We start from the raw sequence: 22490 nt of genomic DNA, 5'->3' as shown, positions 1-22490 counted from the left end.
ACTTTTTCCACTATCCAGCAGCCTATGGGTTGAAGACTGGCACAGCCCGAGTGTTCCAGATCTTTGATCCTGATCTACCATGCGCATCCACTCTGGTCTGTTGGTGCCCATGTGTGGTTAAATATGAGGTTAGCGCCCCTCCCTTTCCCTTCTTGATCTTAAATCCCGTACATGTGGTGATTGATTCAAAGGAGCAAACAACAGGTTTGAATTTAGAATTAATGACTATATAAATAAATAAATGTGTATTGTTCTCATACATTGTTATTACGAAGTCATCAAGACTTCCTTTGCCATGAAGGTTCCTGTTCTCCACTGGTCCATCTCCATTTACTAAGGCAATTCAGAAGTGGGGTACTTTTTTCATTGTCCTATTTCTTCCTATGACCCACTTAGAAGCAGGATCTTTATTAAAAGCTCAAATGATTTATCTTATTGGAAAAACACAATTTGTTGATGTATACAAAGTTTTATCTCTATGCTGTACCCAGACAATAATTTTTTCATGACGTTTATAAGACGATCATAGACCATGTTGTTAGGGAAATTCCTTGGTTTCCTGTCCTCTCTTATGATGTAATTGTTTTGTGTTTCTTTGTTTGTTTGTTTTAAGTAAGACATCTCCACAATAAAACAGAAATGAATCAGTTCCAACCGGAGTAGCATTCTCAGATGACAGGCCACCTAGTATAGACAAAACTACCAAGTGAAGGTTCCAATAGACCCTAATGGTGCCCCATCTCACAAGTAAATGAAAATGCTCACTGACTGTGGTACTTAATTTTATCTGTCAATTTGACTAGGCTCTGATGCCCTGTTTGGCCAAATAATGGTCTAGATATTGCTGTGAAGGTATTTTTAAGATGTGGTTAAGAGCTGATCAGTAGACTTTGAATAAACCACCTCCATGTTACAGACAGGACTGGTCTTATCCAATCAGCTGAAGGCTTAAAAGAAAAGCCCAGGGTCCCCACTGAGGAAGGAATTCTACTTTGAGTCTGCCTTCTAACTCAAAGACTGCATCAACTTGAGCCAGAATTTCCAGCCTACTGGCCTGTCTTGCAGATTTGAGACTTGACAGCCCCCCACAGTTGTGTGAGCTGGTTCCTTAAAATAAATCTCTCTTTCTCTCTCCAATATGTCCTATTGGCTCTATTTTTCTGGAGAACCCTGATGACTAATACACTTATCCACAGAGAAATTTTTTATTAGACAAAGAGAATGACTTTTTAAAAAATGTCTATTTTTTGAAGGGTAAAGAACATCGTTTCAAGAATATCAAGCAGATTACACTTCTTATTATGACGTAAGATGACTTTTCCCTGTCTCAAAAGGCCAGGACTAAATCTACTTTGTAACAGGAAAAAGCTTAAGTTCAGGGGACAGCACACTAGCATTGGATTCCAAGAAGTGTCTTCAAGCAGCAAGAAAACTTACTGTATGTGTTCCTGGTAGTCATTCTGGGCACCCAATCCCTCCTCCTCATGGGCTCCCAGATAAAAATCACCTCAGGATATTGGAGCCTGTCAACTCTTTTCAAGTTTTCAGTCCCCAGATACTCCTGGGGCCACTGGTAAAGCATTCTGCTTAAGCTCCAAGGATTGAGCTTCTCTCCTGGATTTACTGGGTCTGAGAGAGGGATATGGAGGTCAACCACTTACACTGCAGTGTATTTCTCATCACTTACCTTCTCATGCTCATATTACTGTGCTTCATCAATACCCAGGTCAAGACAACCCAATCAATGAGCATAGTATACCTCTCCATTTATTTAGGCCTCTTTAAAAATCTTTCAGTAAGGTTTTATGATTTCTACATAAAGTCCCCTATATAGCTTGTGTTATATACATTTCCAGGACTCTTTAAAATTTTATTTTCTTACCCTTTTTTGCTAGTGAAAAAGTATAAAATGATTAGAGTGTTATTCTTTTTCTGTTACCATAGTTTGTGTAAGATTGGGTTATTTCTTTATTAAATGCTTGGTACGTGTTTCTGGTTAAGCTGTCTGGACCTAGAGAGTTTACTTTTTTTATTCAAATTTTTTGGAAAGAATTTTTGATTATTTGATTTCTCAGCATTATAGAATATTTCAAAAGGTAGCTTATTTTCTCTAAATTTTGGTGGGTTACATTTTTTCATAAATACATTCATTTCATATATATTTTTAGGTTATTGGGATAACATTGATTTTAGTATCCTTTAATTTGTTTTTGTTTGCAGCCTAAGTGATATTATTCCATTTTCATTTCTCATAATCTGTAAGTTATGTCTTCTCTCACTTCAATTGATCAAAATCTCACCAGAGGTATGTTATTGAATCTATTACATATTTTTCTATTTGGTTGATTTTTGCTTTTGTTTTTGTCTCTGTGGCTCCTTTTGGATTTATTAAACTATTTGTTTTCTACCTTCTACAAATGCATGTTTACCTCATTAATTTTTTAGCTCTTATTTTTTCCCAATATATAAAAATATTTGAAGCCCCATATTTCCTGGTTTTTTCTATCTGTATATATCTTCAAAATTTGAAAATGTTTTAATGATTTTCCTATTCCAGATAGTTTTTTTTTCCTTGTAAATTTGGTTCTTTATTTTGTTTTGTTTTGTTTTTTAGATTCACCATATAAGTGAGGTTATGGTCATATGGTATTTATCTTTGTCTGTCTGACTCAGTTCAATGTCCTCAAGTTCTGTCCATATCATCACAAATGGTAAGCTTTGCTTTATGGCCAAATATTTTACTACATTTTACTATGTATATATAACCTCTTTATTATCCATTCATTTATCAGTGGACACTTAGGTTGTTTCCATGTCTTGGCCTTTGTAAATAATGCTGCAATAAACATGGGAATGCAGGTATCTTTAAAAAATTAGTGTTTTTGTTTCCTTTAAATACATACCTAGAAGTGGGATTGCTAGCTCATATAATAATTTTATTTTTAATTTTTTTTAAGGAATCTCCATAAAGCTTTCCACAGAAGATGCACTATTCTACATTTCCACGAACACCCCACTAGGGTTTCCTCTTCTCCACATCCTCATCACTGTTTTGTCTTTTTGATGATAGCCATACTAATAGGTGTGCAGTGATACCTCATTGTGGTTTTTGAGTTGCGTTTCCTTGGTGATTAGTGATGTTGAACACATCTTCATTTACCTATTAACCATCTATATTTCTTCTTCGGAAAAGTCTCTATTCTGTTCCTCTGCCCATTTTTAAATTGGATTTTCTTTTTTTTGCTATTGAATAATGAGTTTTTATATATCATGGATATTAACTCCTTATCAGATAATGCTTTGCAAATACTTTCTTCCATTGGGAAGTTGCCATTTCATTATGTTGATGGTTTCTTTTCCTGCACAGCAGTTTTTTTAGTTTGATGTGGTCCCACTTGCTTGTTTTGCTTTTGTTGTCTTATCTTTTGGTGTCATCTAAAATTTCATTGCCAAGACTGATGTCGAGGAGTTTACCCTCTATGCTTTCTTCTAAGAGTTTTGTGGTTTCAAGTCTTATGTTCAGGTTTTTAACTGATTTTGAGTTGATTTTTGTGTATCGTATAACATAGTGGCGCAGGTCCGGTTTCATTTTTTGCATGTAGCTGTTCAGTTTTCCCAGCACCATTTATTGAACAGACTGTCTTTTTTCCATTGTATATTCTTGGTTCCTTAACTATAAATTGATTGACTGTATATGCATGGGTTTACTTCTGGGCTCTCTATTCTGTCCCATTGATCTATGTGTCTGTTTTCTGCCAATACTATATTGTTTGACTTGCTATAGCTTTGTAATATAATTTGAAATCAGAAAGTGTGATGCTTTCAGCTTTGTTGTTCTTTTCAAGATTGCTTTGGCTACTTGGGGTCATTTATGACCCTCTACAAATTTTTAGGATTGTTCTGTTTCTATAAAAAAAAATGCCCATGGAATTTTGATAGGGATTGCAATGAATCTGTAGATTGCTTTGGTCAGTATGGAACTTTTAGCAATAGTCTTCCAATCCATGAGCATGGACTGTCTTTCCATTTGTGTCGTCTCCAATTGCTTTTATCAATATCATGCAGTTTTCACTGTACAGATCTTTCACCTCTTTGGCTAAATTTATTCCTAGTTATTCTTAATGCAATTGAAAATGCGATTAATTTCTCCTTTTGCTAGTTTACGGTGAGTATATAGAAATGCAAATGATTTTTATATATTGATTTTTGTATCCTGCAACTTTACTGAATCCATTAATTCTAACATGTTTTTGGTGAGTCTTTAGGGTTTTCTGTATCATGTCATCTCCAAATAGAGACAGTTTTTCTTCTTTCTTTCTGATTTGAATGCTTTTACTTTTATGCCTAAATGTTCTGGTTAGGACTTCAAATACTTTGTTGAATTAAAGTGACAAGGGTAGGCATCCTTGTCTAGACCCTGATCTTGGAGGAAAAGCTTTTAGGTTTTCAGCATTGAATATGATGTTGGCTATGAGCTTTCAAGATATTTCTAATTTGATTTATTCCTTGACCCTTTAAGAAATTTACTTCTAAATGATTTATTTCCAAACACTGTAAATTCTATTTATCTTTGTGTTATTTATTTCTAGGTTAATTGCTAGAATTTATGGTTTAAAAACTTACTCTATATGATTTCAATTCATTGAAATTGGTTGAGACTTGTCTTATGGCCAAGATATACTTAACGTTTGTAAATGTGCTACGTATCTTTGAAAAAGATATATATTCTACAAGTTCTTATGAATATATGTCATATATGTGTAGTCATGTATGTATGATCTTCATTAGATCAAATTTATTGTAATTTGATTGTATAATCTCTTTTAATCTTCATTTTTGTTCATTTACTGTAAAATTACTCATAAAACTCTCATTTACTTTTCCTTTTAATTCTGTCATTTTTCTTTGTGTATTTTGAAGCTATGAGGTATCTATAAATGAAAACTGTTACATTTTCCCAGTGAATTAAATATTTTGTCTTTATTAAACTATTGTCTTTGCTTTTCTCTCTCTCTCTCTCCCTCTTTCTTTCTCTTTCTTTTTTTCTTTCTTTCTCTCTCTCTCCTTCTCTCTCTTTCTTTCTTTCTTTGCCTTAATGCACAGCACAATCACACCATCCTGGGTACACTGCCAACACAGAGCCACCTTAATTCCCTATACAACCCAGGCAGTATGAACTTGGACTGCGAATCCCGGCAAGGGTTGGTTTACCTGTAGTTCAACTTTATCCTGAAGATGTGGCCCATTCACACTCCGCTTGTTGTCGGGAGGATTTCCTATGAACGATTCTCTATCCTGTGTGGATCCAGGTCTCTGGTTTGTTCCGTGTGTCTGGTGAGGTCGTTAAAGAAACATTGGCAGATATGAAACTCTTAAAGGAAGCGGCATTAGCCATTTCCCAAATCTATATAGATGTTGAGTGCTTTTTGTTCTTCTATGCTGTTTAAGTAAGTTGTGAATTTTATTTGGAAGTAGTTGGAGGAATAGCAGATAAAAACAATGAATAATAAGTGCTATGTTTCCTAAATACAGCCACAGAATCTTGTTTTTTTCTTTTTTTAAGATTTTATTTATTTATTTGACAGAGAGAGATCATCAGTAGGCAGAGAGGCAGGCAGAGAGAGAAGAGGAAGCAGGCTCCCTGCTGAGTAGAAAGCCTGATGCAGGTCTCCATCCCAGGACCCTGAGACCATGATGTGAGCCAAAGGCAGAGGCTTAATCCACTGAGCCACCCAGGTGCCCCTCACATAATCTCTTAATAAAAATATTTTATGTCGCTAGCATGTGGTGAGCTCAGGATTCAAATTTAGACAGCCTGACTCCGAGCTTACATAAGTTGAGTGGATACAAAGGAAAGTTAATCAGAGCCAGACTTCCCCCTCCTGCTGGTAGATCATGGCTATATTTCTACATAGCATGTGCCCTTCTGAGAACCCTTGTTAGAAAACCAAGATTCTACATCTGTCCTAACAAGAAAGCCCTCAACTGAATTCTCTTTTCTGAAATTCAAGTCTGATTCAAACAACTCACAAATATTAGGGGAATCTTTCATATCATCAGTAATATTTGAGCAAATGACTTGTTCTCTTTAACATTATGTAAGTGTATCACAAATCAACATTTTTCTCTACGAAGTACATTCATATCCTATACAACATGTTGTATTTGAAAGTGATTTCATTTTCTTTGCCTCATTAAGAACACAATATGTGTTCCCTTTATAACTTTGTTTAGAGCAAATAAACTGCATGTTGTATTCTTAGGCTTATATTCTTTTAGGTTTCTGTTAAGGAATGTGAAGATTTTTCCCAATTTCTTAATTCTATCTTGACTTAAAGCATCCTATCTTCAACCCTCATCTTCCTGCAATGATTATTTTGCTTATGGTTCACAATAGAAAAATAGGTAAAATGTTTAGAATACTAAATACATTTATTTTCTCATCCGTAACTAAACCATTTTTATAGTTTTTCAGTAAGTCTGTCCTTTCGAATTTTCTTGCTGTAGTTTTGGGAAATTTGGTACTACTGACTCCTGATCTAATGCTTACAAGAGAGTATTTAATGGGTTGGTGGCAGTTTTATTGCCCCTTAAACATTTAATAGGTTTGCCACATAATTTCTCAATTTCTTATTTGTTTAGTTTTTTACATTTTTGGTATAAAATTGAAAACTTATGGTATTGAATTTTATGACATTGGCACAATCTTCCTCCACAGATGTAGTAGATACTTTCACTATACTCTAATGTCTCGGGGACAAAATATGAACTTAACATTGCAACATGGCCCGGATCCATAAAGTTTATATTTAGATCACTAGTACAAATTAAAGTTTTTTTTTATTAAACTAATAAGATTCCAGGTTCCTTTTATTTGTCAAATATATATTACAAATACATTGGCAGAATCTGGAAGTACATTTTATTGTAATTTTTTAAAGTTCAACATCAGTTTGACCAACGTTGTTTTACTTGCCTAAGTATGTTCTAATGGAAATGGCACCACGGTGGAAGTCGGGGAATTTGGGTTCTAGTCATAACACCGCCGTTCGTTTAGATGCTCAGTTTGGACAAGGGCAGAGATTTCCAAATTTCGAAAGGCAAAGAACTCTCTGTTTAAACAAAATCTTAATGATACAAAAATCAGAACACACTGTCTGGAAAAGTGTGGAATACATTATTTTTCTTTAGTTAATTCACAATTCTAGAATACATAGTTTTCTTGAATCCTTATGAAACTGGAGAGAGAGTTTTCAACTGTTCGAGATAACTAGTTTGCTTTTCATGGTCCTTTAATTTACAAGCACAGAAATTATAAGCTTAGGAAGTAACTAACTTTTGCAGATACACTTAGGAAAACTTTCTACAGGTCTGTGTACCACTGTCATTTGTACTGATATTTACATTAACAATTTAGTAAACATGTTTTGAGAGGCAGTGTTTCCAAAGTTCATACTTTAAATGAGAATAATCCGGAGTGGTAATACTGTAAAAGGGCTTTTAATCTGGTATTTAGAATTTGTATTAAGTGAGCAAACACAAATATTTTCTTAAATTCCATACATGAGAAAGTTCGTTCCCATTTCTTCTTTTTTCCTTTGGGACATGTCTATCACAGTTGACTTCAGAGAGGCATTTCATGCATAATTCAGAACCTACTGTTAAGCGACAGAATGACATTCTGTTAGGGTACAGAAAGGCCGAGTGTGAGTGTCCACTTTATCTTTTTTTTCTCACTCTCTGGAAGTGTCTTTGCTGCCAGCGCTCAATGTCATTGGGTACTTCCTTTTTGGCACCCCAGCCCCAGCCTCCACCTGTGCCCCACAGCCATTCCCAGCAGGAGGCCCTGGGGCTGCCTGGTCTCTGGGAACAGCTTCCTCCACCCCAGTATAGGTTGCCTGGGAGATCTATCAGGATTTCACTCCTAAACTTCTGTCTTCCCCTCTCCTATTCTCAAGTTTGCAGCAAAACTTCTAAGGTTTGCGTATGTACTCCTTTGCACGGAACGGCTCAGTCTCCCTCTTGTTCCTTGCTTTGTTTTGAGTGATTCTCCATAGGCCCAAGCCTTGGCCCGGCCTAGACTTGTCCAGGTCCTTGACCTGACCCCAGCAGAAACAACTACCCGAGAAGGGAGTCCCCATGGAAGGCTTGTTTTCCATTGAATCAGCACCACTTATAATTATGGTATGTTTTTGAAGTTGAGTGAATTCTAAGTGAGAAATCAGTTTATATTTTAAAGTCATTTTATATTGGTTTAGGCTAGAATTCTTTTAGTCTAAAGAAGAACAGAAGAAACTCCCTCAAGATTATTTTCTTTTTTTTCCCTGCTTATCTCTAAGTCCATAAAATACTCTGAAAGTTTGCTTTTCCAAGACCATTTGATACAAGTCCTCTTTGGATGAATCTGACCAATGCTTGGGTAACAGTTTTGGACCCTATTTTAAGTATAAACTGAATTAATTAGTAGTTAATATTTTTATTCTTGACGCCTTCATTCCTACATTTGTAAGACAGGAAGGATCTTTGGTTCATGGAGGTGGTCAAATATCTGGACATATCAGAATAAGTCTTTCTTAATTTATTCTTTCATTGTTGGATGAAACATTTACAAGTCATTCAAGCTCTACAAGATTCCATAAGAGGAAATATTGTAATCTAATGAACAGCTCAAAATAATACAAGGTCATACAAATATGTATTTTTCACACCTTATGTGGTTATCATATGTGCTTATATTTGTATTCTTGTAGTAAGGACAAAATCCCTTTTAAATATACTGTTTTGGGGCGCCTGGGTGGCTCAGTGGGTTAAGCTGCTGCCTTCGGCTCAGGTCATGATCTCGGGGTCTTGGGATCAAGTCCCGCATCGGGGTCTCTGCTCGGCGGGGATCCTGCTTCCCTCTCTCTCTCTCTCTGCCTGCCTCTCTATCTACTTGTGATCTCTCTCTGTCAAATAAATAAATAAAATCTTTTAAAAAAATATATATATACTGTTTTTACTAAATTGTGAAAAGTGTTTTACGGTATAATTCCACATTAAAGCTTCAATTCTTACACTGTAAAATATGGTATTATACCTAAAATCCTAAACATTCTTTCTTGCGAGCTGAAATTAAGAATCAGGATCCAGTCAAGTCCTTTCAATTGCTTTTGGAACAGGTGCTGGGGCAAAGCTGTGAAAACAGAAAGCTGAGCGCCAAGAATTCCCATGGCCTTCAAGAATGGAACAGACAAAACCAAAAGGTGGTCCAACGTTCATTGCCAAATGACATAGCTCGCTCTAATCACTGTATATTTTGAAAGCAAATGCACTGGAATAACGAACCTTTTTTCCTTTATTTTTACATTTTGAAAAATAGGGACTATGACAGTTGTGAACATTTTCAGTGTCAGAAAGAGAAATGATGGGTAGGGCTCTGGAGTGTGCTTTTTCATTAGGAAGGCCAGAGAAAGGCACATGTCCCTGTCCCTCGGAGTCCGGACGCTCTCCTTTTGTGACCGTGACACTTTTGAAGAATAATGGTCAATTATTTTATAGAATGCCTCCCAATTTTCTAGGATTAGCTTGAGGTTAAGCTTTGTCAGTAAGGACACCACATAAGGGATGTTGTGTCTTCTAAGTACCTTGCGTCAGTTTACATCATGTCCATACATCTTCTTACCAGTGTTGTTGACTTGGCTCATTTGGTTCGTGTGGAGTCAGCCAGGCTTCTCCACTACAGTTTTTCTCCTGGTTATTAAAGACCTATCTTATGAGGAGATACTTTCAGACAAGGCAAATAGGCTGTCTCTCCTTGTGTGTTTGCTCACTATATTGGATATCCATTGATGGTTCTTGCCTTAAAACAATGTTTGTCTATGGTGATTTTCTACTTGTCTTCTTCCTTCTCCATTTATTAGGAAGTCCATAATTTCTTAATTGATCCTTGGCATGGGAGTGATAATGATACCATATTCAGGAGATTGTTTTTTACTAAAAACAACAATTTGGTAATGGAAATCCAGGCTGAATTACTATGGCTTCCTACAGTTAATTGCTCCCAGTTAGTGTCTAATCTACTAATTTACTGCACACCTCCAACTGTTTAAGCCTTATGAAATTACATTAAAAAATCATATAGAAAGTGGAAATATTACAAAAATATTTTATGACAATTAAAAGACTTATGGAGCGAGCCTAATTTGGTATAATGAGATAAAAACCACAGAATTAGAAAACTGTTATAGCTAAAGGAATCTTGATTAAATCGATTGATACTTGTTTAAATCAGTTAATTGTTCAGCTTGGTTGACATGGTGTTGGAAAAAATGTTTTAAATACATGTAAAGGAAATGGGGTCCCTTTAAGAAATCAGAGTGCCAAAAGTAAGAATTGTTCCAAGAAGAAGTGGCTCCTCACTAAGCGTGGGGGGTGGGGAGTGGCTTACGAGAATTATTTGCCACCATTTTGATAAAAACAGAAAGTGCACAGAGGCTCTGCGCTCTGGCCTCTAAGTAAGGAACAGCCCTAGGGGAGAAAAATTAAGAGGCTAGAGTAACCAGAAGGTGTTAAGGAGGCAATAAAACCTTTTCCTCTACATGGCAGCCAGCAACTGGCTGAAGGAGAAGGTGCCAAGGGCCATGAAAAGGTCCAATAACTTGAACCTGTGGCATTATTTCAGATCACAAAGTTTAGTTGGTATAACTGATAAACACCATGCATAAAATGAAGAAAATATTCCTAATTTATAGGGTCATGGGGAAAATGAAATAAAATAAAGCATACTTCATGATGGCTGGTATCCAGTAAACAGTGAATAAATAGTATTCATTTTCACAACAAACATCCATTGAGTTTTCATGGAGTTTTACACTTAACCATTTTGGGCCTTAGTTTTTTATACTCATAAAAGCAATTATACTAACGACTTCTAAAGTACCTTTTAACTGAAATGCTATGACTGCATTGCCACAGGCAGGGAATTTAAAGCAAAAATCTGCACATTGAAGTTTTATAAAGGCTGACCCAGCTGCCTTCATTTATTGATTAAACACTGGTTAGGTAACAGGCAATATGCTAAAGGCTAAACATTAATTTTTTTGGTAAGATTTTATTTTTTAAGCAATCTCTACATACAATGTGATGGTCGAACTCACAACCCTGAGATCAAGAGTCACGTGCTCCAGTGACTGAGCCTGCCAGGTGCCCCCGGGCTAGACACTTTTTTTTTTAAAAGATTTTATTTATTTATTTATTTATTTGTCAGAGAGAGAGAGAGAGAGAGAGCGTGCACAGGCAGGCAGAGTGGCAGCAGAGGCAGAGGGAGAAGCAGGCTCCCTGCTGAGCAAGGAGCCTGATGCAGGACTGGATCCCAGGATGGTGGGATCATGACCTGAGCCGAAGGCAGCCGCTTAACCAACTGAGCCACCCAGGCGTCCCAGGGCTAGACACTTTTTAATTAAAGATATAGCACTCATTCCCAGACTTACTTCAGCCTTGTATTCTGTTTTGGCAGATGACCATGTAAACAAAGTACCAATATGTAAGACTGTAGAGTCATAGGAGAGAGAGGTAGTGCTCTGCGCATAGTAAAGGCTGGTCTCAGAGAAGTGAAGATTTGAGACCTGATCCAAGAAGAGTGAGAAGAAACTTAGTGAGCAGAGACTAGCACATAGCAGGTAGGAGAGTTGTTTGGAACAAAGACAGGAAAGAATGGACGAACATGACGGTTTGGAGATGAGCATTATACTTTGGTGTGTGGCGAGGAGAGTGGTTGAATATGAGTCAAGTCAAGTTGGAACAAGACTAGAGTTTGACCTTTGTAGGCAACAGGAAGCCATTGAATATTTTTAAGTGAAACAGTCACATAATAGATCAAAGTATTTGTTTGCTAGGTAGAAAATGAAATTAATGGGGAATGATGGGAGGCTGGGGAAACAGTCTAAAAGACACTGGAATGATTCAGGTAAGAAGCAATGATTTCAACTAGAGGAGGACCCATAAGAATAGGGAGGAATGAAGTGATTCTGTAAATACTCTGGAACTAACGTGGCCTCTTAGAGTTTCACATCTATAATATGGCTATCAGGTATTTATACTAACCTCCTCACTGGAAAGTACCACAAAATGCTGTGCATGAGTGTGTGATTCTTTTTTTTTTTTTTTTAAGATTTATTTATTTATTCGACAGAGAGAGAGAGAGATCACAAGTAGGCAGAGAGGCAGGCAGAGAGAGAGGAGGAAACAGGCTCCCCGCCAAGCAGAGAGCCCGATGCGGGGCTCGATCCCAAGACCCTGGGATCATGACCGGAGCCGAAGGCAGAGGCTTAACCCACTGAGCCACCCAGGCACCCCGAGTGTGTGATTCTTTAAGCATCAAAATGCTGAAAAAGTGGTCAGGAAATGTGAGGCCAAAATCCGCCCAGCAGGACGATAAGCAGGAAGGTAAGCAGAGCTCTTATGCTGAACCTAGCTTCATTTATCAAGGCTTTGTGGAATGTGAAGGGCAGAAGACAGAGCCCTTCTAATGTAAAGCCAGGCAGTCTAACAAGTAAATTCCTAATATACCTGGGATCTCAAAGGGTCACGCGTATATATAAGGATGTATGAGAGAACTAATAAGGTCACTCTGCTCCTTCCATTCCCCCAACCTCGGGAGATGGTGAGAATTGCATAGGAAGTGAGCAAAGCAGGATATGGGGTAGAAAACAATAAAGCCATTCCTGAGAAGCGGTGACCACAAGCCTTGTCCTAAAAAGGATTTTATAGGCAAAATTCACAGCATATGGGAGGCCCCCCAAAATTCAAGCCTTGATTTCAACCTGAAGCATTCCAGGACTGCTAGTACCCCATGTCCCTGGCAGAAGGAAATGCCAGCTCCCTCTGTAAGGCCACTACCCACAGCCCAGGCTTCACAGATTACCCACATAGAATTTTTCAAGGGAAAAATGTGGTTCACAGTCAAAGGTAATCAAGTACGCAGGAAACAAGGTACCATGGGCAGAGCCCAAAATAATAGGCAATAAAACCAGACCTGTACACATTTCAAATGTTCATATGAGATGCCTATTTTAGTGTAAATATAAGCATGAATTTATGTTTAAAACAAGTCCTATCTGAGATAAGAAAAGGCAAACTTGAAAGTGCCTGCAAGGATCAAAACTGTGTTTTAGAAGTCTTAGCAATTTCTTTAAATGAACCAAACAGAGCTTAAACAAATGAGAACTGAAACTAAAAAACTCAGTAGACAGCTTTAACTGCAAACACAGTAGAAGTCAGGGTTAGCGAAGACAGGGGTCAAGGAGGGCCCTGGGAAGAACCAGAACCTGCAAAGATCCTGGGCAAGGATATTCCAGCCAGAAGGGGACAGAACAGAGGAGCAAAGAAACAAAGAAGGAAAGGAGCTTTCCTGTTCTGGGACAGAAAGGAGGCCAGGGAACTGGAGCACAGTGAGGGCCAGAGAGCAAGCTGGAGAAGCCGAAGCCAAAGAAGGAGGTAAGGCAAAAACATATGACTTTGCATGTCCAGAGGGCTTCTGGCGCTATGGAGAGGGATATTATCAACATCGTGATGGGAACCGCTGGAGAAGGGATTTTAAGACAGAGTCTGCATTACATTTTAAGAATGGCATTCTAACCATATTGTGGGTAGATTGGATTATAAAGGGATGATAGCGGAAACAGGAAGACCATTTACAATTCTATTGCAATAGCCTCAGTGAGAGAGGCGGGTAGTAGAAGATAAATTCTTGAATATGTGGTTTATGGCAGGGTATTGAGAAACACTTCTCAAGAGGAGTCTCCTATTTCTGCATGTGTGCAAGAAGAGTCACTGGTGGTTTTGTTTTGAGCAATCTCTTCTAAACTCTATCGCTCTGTATAAGGAATAATCTTGGAGAACAGAAATAGTGTCCTCCTCTAGAGCAAAGGGCAAGCATGCTTACTAGCCATTAGAGAAGATTTGAATTCTCCAAGTTCAAGTTTCTTCTCCTGGAAAGCAACCCAGTGGGTATGCAAGGGTTACCTGGCCCTCGTTGTCTTGCCCTATAGGAATTGTAGCTTGAGGAATTGGTATAAGGCAATGCTAATGTTCTAGCTGTAGTTATTGAGTGATCAATTTCTTGGTCTCTAGCTCAAAATTCTTATGTCTTCTGCCAGTATCCACAATTTCTAAGGCAGGTTAACTTGGTAGCTTCCAAGCAAAGGGTCATGTGCTATATATGTGTGTGTGTGTGTGTGTGTGTGTGCGCGCGCACGCGCACGCGCGCGCATGTGTATGTATATGTATATATATATACACATACATATATATTATCAAAAACTTCACAGTTCCCAACAAGAAGTTTAGACTTAGTGATGAATTATGAAGTGAATAGAGATCCAATAAGAAATGAGATCTTATAAGAGGTGAATTCCGAGTAACTAAGAACTCAAGATGGGGGATTCTTAGGAGTTTATATGAGAGAGGGCTAACCATATTAAGGAGAAATCAGACCCTGGTCAGGGGTTGAAGGACAGAATTTCATCGGAGGGAAGATGATTGATAAGATCAAGACAGGACTTCAATACTAGGAATGTGCCAAAATGCTGCATAAGGTATGAGGCATTACTTAAAGAGGGGCCATAAGAAAAACCCCAGTTACATGGACTAAGGCAGGCAGAGGAAGGAAAACTCACACAAGAAAACCCAGGCCTAGAAATAAATGTAGGAATATGAGAGGCTGAAGAAAGCAGTAAAATACCAAACAAAGAGGTTAACTTTTTATTTTTATTTTTTTTTTTTGTAATTTGATTTGGCACAGAGTGAAAGTTGAGAATCAACTGGCACACTAAAGACAGAATGTAGGCCCAGAGCTCTGACCTGAGGTACACTGGCCTTGCTTCAGGTTAAAAAGGAAGTGCCTCAGTATTTAGCTTCATCTTAGTGGTGGGGGTGGGGGAGAACATGGCGAATGTTGCTTAAGCACTTATGTTTGCTTTAACTCTGCATCAATCTTAGAGTTAAGGGTGTGAAATAGGCAGATCAGTTGGGGGGACTAAGAAAGCCAGGGGTATTGGAGGTCACACAAGAGTCAGAAAAGTCCTGCTTTGGTGTTTCCATTCTCTTGTGTAAATGCCTTCATGTTTCTTAGCATTGTATTCCACAGAGCTTCCAAATGTGCTTCTGCTTTCTACTTTGTGTGTTATAAATGCCTGATAGATAAAAAGACCATGTCTTAAGCCCTTTGGGATTGGTTCTAAGACCTCTTTCCCTTATAAAAACTCTTTGTTGGTTTTGTTAGGAATCTTTCAGCAAGAAGTAACAGAATACGCAGCTAGCTGTGGATTAAGTAGTAGAGACATCTGAGTCTTTCACACAATAGGAAAAGTGAAGGTGGGCAGTTTCAGATTTCATGACAATATGGCGGTATCACCAAAGACCCTGGTTCTTTCTCCCTCTCTACCTTACCATCTTTTATCATGGCAACAATTTTGTTGTCACTGGTCCTCGTCCAGCTCAAAGCAGCATGAGAGTGTGGCAGTAGAAGGCTTTGCCACAGGAGGCTCATTCTTTTCACCTGAGAAGAAAACCTCATTTCTAGAAGCAATGAGTTATCTCTAACATCCCTTTGGCTAGGATTGAGTCCACTCACATTAGCTAAAACTGGGCCATCTGCCTACCCCAGACCATTCACTAGGAAAAAGGAAAGGGATTGCTATCACCATGACTGACCTAGTCTCAAATTTCACTGCACGTTGAAATCACCCTGGAAGACTTACATACTGATGCCTGAGTCCCCGTTCCAGAGATTCTGATGAAATTGTTCTGGGGTACAGTCCAATCATCAGATTTGTTTCCCAGGTATTCTGATGTGCAGCCGAGCTTGACAACTATTATACATAAAATACCAATTATGATCCCTTAAGAAAGGGCCTAATTTCATGAGTTCAAGGGATCCCAGCTGCCAACTGAATGAAACTGAGGTAGACAAATGGCGGCTGGTGGCCTCAGATGCACATTTTTCCCCCAAGCTTGCCAACCCAATGAAAGAAAAGTTCTCTTTGCCAATATTTCCAGTTAAAGTCCCAAACTGAATCCTATGGACCTGTCTTTGGATCTGGGGCATCCTTCAGTCAATTGTTATGGCCAAAGAGATAGAAAACCCTAAAGGACCAATCTTGAATAAGGTGCAGAAAAGGAAATATCCCAATGGAACCAAGTAGACTGCAAGTGGAAAAGGGACAGAGATTATTCCCTAAAGGCACATATAGCTCCTGTTATTAGAAAAAAGCAGAGAGGAAAGAAAAACTAGAGATGTACTAGTCCAATACACACTGAACAATTGAAAGAATCTTTATTCCTCTTTTACACTCCTCGGTGAGAAGAGGGAATAATTTGCACATACCATTCATTCAGTAGGAGTTCCACTCTGGACAGGGAATTTATTGATTCTTGGGACATGTATCTTTGAAATATAATTTCATTTCTCTGCATGTGTTAGCTGATGATTTCTAGTCCAAGGCAGTGAACTACCTCACATTAAAGAGATAATGAGGACAGCTGTAGGTAGAAGGTACATACATTCAGTAGCAAATAAAATTAAGTACTTCTGCCCAACTTAACCCTTCAATCATGACTGTGTCAATTGTACAATTGTCAGATATTTAGGGTCAGAGAATAGCATACTGCCTGATGATCAGTTTTTAGCAAGCAAAAGTATTTTTCTCGAAAATATTTTCAGCCAAACCAAAGTATGACTTTATTGCTGAGTTTTTAAAAAACCTAGTAGGTCCTGGGGTGATTCATTATTCTGGCTTTGTAGTCCCTTTGAGCATTAGTGTAGCACAGAGTTACAGCCTCCACAAGTGCTGCAGGAAAATCAAAGGACACGTGATGAATAGTCAGAAAGAAAGAAAGAAATGTCAGAAGGCCAGAAGTGGTTCACTCAATCTATATTTGACTGACTCTCCACTTAAGGATGAACCATTATCTTCAGGGTAATTGCCCTGCCTGCTGAGTTGTTTCAAGAATTTTCCAAAGGGTATTAACCATTTTCATAGCAGCACCTTACATGAGGGGGCAATGAGATGCATCTTAGGAATCTCTAGGAAGGGAGAATGGAGGAGAAATTTGGTCTTCTCAAACACCACATGCGACTCTCAACCCAACCCAGAAGAGGAAGGAGAAATGTTGATGAGCTTTGTGTTTTGATTGGTTGGTTGTTTTTTTAATGTGTCTGATTTTAGTTTCATAGAACATATTCTTGTTAGTTTGCATTGGTCAACTAACTCAACAAAAACAGCAAAAGAATTGAGGGTTCCATTGTCTTGCTTCATTCCAAGCACCTTGAAAGGAAGGATTCCCTAGGATCAAAGTTTCAGTACTCTTTAGCGGATTTGTGGGAGCCATGGAGCCATGACAGGTTGTAGGAGGAGCAGGCAGAATCATGTGGGGATGGCTAAATGACAATATGTAAAAGCACAGGGATTGAATGAGGTCTTTTGTCCCTGACATTCGAAATTACCACGAGTTAATTCCAACCAAACAAATTTTAAATATAATCCTTTGTCTTTACATGTACGAGAGAAACTCAGTCTTTCCTATGTTTCTATTTCCCTCTTTTATTTTATTTTTATTGGAAATTTGAGAAAGACAAAAATACACAAGAATATATTGTTTCACATTTTTACCATCCAGGATTAACAAATCTTCAAAGATATCCTTCTTTCTTTCATTCCAATTTTTCTTCCTTCATCTTCATCACTTTTTTTTAATGATTCATAATTCATTATAAAGAACTTGAACAATGTAGAAACGTACAAAAGGGAAAGAGAAAAAAATCCAAACCCCACACCCAGAAACACCCACCATCAACATCAGATGAACACTAGTTGCAGTATATTCCTATGCATGTGGACATGTAGGAGTCCTTTTATAAAACCAGAATCATTCTAAAGATGCTGTTTTCAACATAAAAGCATTTAATTTTATTTGAATGTGGAGAGAAAAAGAAAAGCTGAAACGGAAGGGAATGAACTGTTCAATATACACACCTCCGGAGATCTTATTTTCTAAACTATGCTAAGTCTGAAAAATAACTCGTAAATAACTTTTTAAAAGTTGACATGGTCATGAATTTTTAAAAATCCTTTTTAAATAGTAGGAACGGATCCTTGGTTATGAAAGATGGAACATGAGCGCCCCCACAGGACCTCTTTTTCTCTCCTTCACATCCTGGTGTTTGTTATTTATTTTTATATTGCTCAGTTTCTAATGTTAACGCTATGTTCTATAGAACAGATGCCTAGTCTTTTTTTTTTTTTAATACCTGCCTATTCTTATATATTCTGTTTACATTGACCTGGTGCTATCATCCCTTATCACAACTTTCTTATTTCTACATTCTGTATCTTGAATCAACCCTTAAAATCAACCCTTAAAAAGCTGATTTCATTGTCAAGTAATTTTTTTTCAGAAGGGCATATTTGGCTCTATTAAGTTCCTGTCTTTATCTTTGAGAATTCTGCCCACTGCATTTCTATTTCAGTATCTTGACTGGCTATAATAATTATGTCATGCTTTTCTTTTCCTCAGAACTTGCCAAACATTGCTTCATTGACTTGTAACATTGAACTTCACTGTAAATTAGACTGAGTCTAGACTCATTTTTTAAGACGATGTGTGTGTGTGTGTGTTGGGTGCTGGGGGTGGGAGGGGACGGCGCTGGTCTGTAACCTCAAGCTCCATGACTTAACCGGGTTGTGGATCAGGCTGAAGATTTCTGTATCAAACTTTCCTGAGATATGGTCTGTATCCTGCAAATGACCTATTATCCCCCTTTATTTTGGAGAAATTTTCTTGTATTATATTACCATTGAATAGATGTTCTATTCTCTTCCTGGGTCCCGCTTCAGAGACTGCAATCATCCTTATTTTGAAACTGGCTTCATTTCCCCAAGATATTAAATTTGTTTCATTTCAGCTGCCATGTTTCTTTTCATCTCACTTTGTTGTATAATCCCATCTTTGAGCTCTTATTTATTATTGTTCTGATATTCTTATTAAGGTAGACAATACAAAGTGCTTGGGAACAGTTTTTTGGGTTTTGGGTTGTGTGTGTGTGTGTATGTGTTTGTTTGAATCTTGTGTTTTGAATTTTTTTTCTGGGATGCCTGGCTGGCTCAGTAGGTAGAGCATGTGACTTGATCTCAGGGTCATGAGTTTGAGCCCCAAGTTGGGTCTACATAGAAATTACTTAAATAAACTTTTAAAAAAGAAAAGAAATACTATCTGATTTCTTTTTTTGGGGGGGGGGCTGAGTGTTTTTGTTTGTTTCGTTTTTTTCTTTTGGATGGTTTGTTCCTTTCCTTTTCCATCATTTTGTTGGTGTTTTGGTTTTTCCTTTTTTTTTTTTTTTAAGATTTTATTATTTATTTGACAGAGAAAGAGAGAGACAGCAGAGAGAGGGAACACAAGCAGGGGAAGTGGGTGAGGGAGAAGCAGGCTTCCTGCCAAGCCAGGAGCTCTATGCAGGGCTCTATCCCAGGACCCAGGGACCATGACCTGAGCTGAAGACAGACACCTAACTGAGCCATCCGGGAGCCTGATTTTTCCTGCCATTTTCATATTTGCCTGTTACAGAGTTACTGTACTGTTTCTTTTTGTATTGTTCATGCCTCAGTGAGCTCTCCACTGTATTTGCTCTGATAATGCAAGAGTGACTTCCTTTTTCCACAATATCTGAAGGTGGCTTTTTTTCACATCCCACCTACAGCTTGTGGTTCTATATGTTCTTCCTTTTCTTCTGTACCCTAAAGGGATGGTGGGAGAGGGTAGAAGTGTGCAGGTTTTGTTAGATGACCTGAGGTCCTGAGATTTTATTACATCTCCTGTATCAGAGTTCACTCCAACTCATCAGGACTCAACACCATTCACACCTGCGCTTTGACTTGTTTTCTGTTTCACCCGTTCCTCCTTTTCTACTGCTCCTCAGTCAGGAGAAAAGGAGGAGAAGAGTTAGATAATAAAAACAACTGAATTTCTTTTCTTCCATATTTGGAAGTTTTTGTGGGAATTCTCATATTTTTGTGAACCTGCCATCATGGTTTCTGGAAAGCTGAGGGCTGGATTTTGAGCCAAGCAATGCCTTTTATCATTGCTTCATTCCAAAATCAGCTGTTTCTTATTGCAATAGATTATTCCTCTTCCCTTATTCGGTGGTTTGATAAATTTTTCTTTTTGTTGACTTTTTACATTTGTTTTAAACTACAAAGGCAGATTGAGCAGAATAGATAAAGGCATGAACTCCCGAGCCCACGAGGCCTGGCTTCAAGTGTCTGCTGCTTGCTCGCTCTAAGAATTAGTTTCCCAGTCTGTCAAGCACCTTTCTAAAAGGGCTGTTATTCGGTTTAATCAGTTAATACATGTAAAGCTTGTAGAAGAGTCTCTGGCATGTGGCAAACGCGTAATGAATGTCAGATAATCTTTTTATTTGTATTATGGCTAACTTTATTGAGTACTCAGAAGTGGAAAATTCTTTTTAATATGCCGCCTTCACCCAGAAGCTTCTGGTTCTATTCTTTAGGCCAACATTTCCTAATCTTTTTGAATCTCTGATACACATGCAACCTGACTGAATCATTCAATGGGGGTACTGAGATTGTACCCATTGGTCCAAATTTTTTAATTTACAAACTCAATCATATAAACTGGCCCGTTTTTTCTTCATCTTGTCCTTTTCCCAAAAAACTTTGTCAAATGTTCAAAGTAAAGAAATCTATGACTTTCAGGAGTTTATTAAGCACTTAACAAAATCCAAGGTGTAGTGGGCACCAATCAATGTTCGATGAATAAAGATATCTAAGAATTGCCTCACACTCGGGTGTTTTATACTCCTCTAAGTGTCATTTGAGACTCCTTGCCATTTTTTATGCATCGTGCACACTGAAAAGAACCAGTTTAACTAGTCATCGAGACATCATCTTCTCTTGTTGTGTAAGTTAACATGATATATTTTAAAATATTTATTTTGGCTCTGTCTTTCAAAATACCTGACCTCTGCCAATGGTTCTTAAATAGTAGGCCCTACAAGTATGCCACCAACCATTTACACACAGGCAGTGATATGGATTCCTCCTAGCATCTGGGCCAAGGCTGCAAAGCTAGGACAACCTGTGCTCTGGTCTTCTCTGCTTAGCACTGCAACAATGATCATTTTCTGTGTATGCCATGATATTGAATAAGTTAGGAAGAATGAATCTATGTGGTCAAAGAGGTAACTTATGGGGAAGAGTAGGAACCCCTAATAGACCCATGCACCCATCAGCCAGAATACAAAGGAGGGTTTCAAAGAGTCCACAAAGCCCCTAAAATAATGTGTGAAATTTCCAAGTGTGTATTTGAGGCAAGGCCCTATAACATCTACAAAAACCTCAAAAACAATGTTTGCTAAAGTGCAATTTGAGATTCAGAGTCATCCTAAAAGAGTGTTATTAACATATAGCTTCCCAGGACCCAGCTTACTGAATATTAAATCTTTTAAAATGACCAAAGAAGGGTCACCTGGGTGGCTCAGTGGGTTAAGTCTCTGCTTTCAGCTCAGGTCATGATCTGGGGTCCTGGGATGGAGCCCCACATTGGGCTCTCTGCTCAGTGGGGAGCCTGCTTCCCCCCACCCCGCCTGCCTCTCTGCCTACTTGTGATCTCTCTCTGTCAAATAAATAAAATCTTAAAAAATAAAATAAAATGACCAAAGTAAAATCCTTTCCTTGTGTACAAAGTATCTGAAGTTTTTTTCTGCACACATGTCAGTTATTTTTAAGGTGACCTTAGGGACAGTGTTTCGGGAAAGTTGGGAAAAATTTATGGTTGGCATTTGATGGTAAGCTCTGAAAGTATTGATAATGTAAAGAGCTGACTAGAAGTTAACAAGGTTTTATGCTTCACTGTTAAGTTTAAATATAGAATAAGAGATATAAATTTCCTTTCATTCTTCACAAATTGTATCACACAGATGGTGTGTTCCCTCTCAGAAATTGTGAATGAAATTATAGAAAAACTAATTTCAGTTCATATAAAGAATAATTTTCTCTCAAAGCTGCTTAATGATGGAACAGATCATTTTGGAGAAGGTTAAGTTTGCATCTCACTAGAGGGGTTGAGCACAAGGGGCAGACTCACTTCTCGGAAGACTGTAGAGGGGATCCAAACATCAGAAGTATTAGGATTCCATGGTTGTAATCATTTAACTTGACCCTCCACCCTGATTTTTTAAAAATGTCTTCATATGACAAAAGTAACACAGGTTTATTGCAGAAAACTTGAAAAATGGAGACCCACAGGGGAAAGAAAAGAATAAAGCAACTTTAATTCTATGTTACTCATAGTTTATTGTTACTAACATTCTATTTGAGTCTTCCAGCCTTTCTTATAGAGATATATAGACATTTTTTTACAAAAGAGAATTATGTTGTACCTAACAGTCTATAAATGAAATTTCACCTCATATAAAACAAGAGCCCAGGACCTGACGG

The sequence above is a fragment of the Meles meles genome, chromosome 2 (genome assembly GCF_922984935.1).
Source record: "Meles meles chromosome 2, mMelMel3.1 paternal haplotype, whole genome shotgun sequence".
NCBI lineage: Eukaryota > Metazoa > Chordata > Mammalia > Carnivora > Mustelidae > Meles > Meles meles.
The sequence above is the reverse complement of the archived record's forward strand: the minus strand, read 5'-3'. Positions refer to the sequence as shown.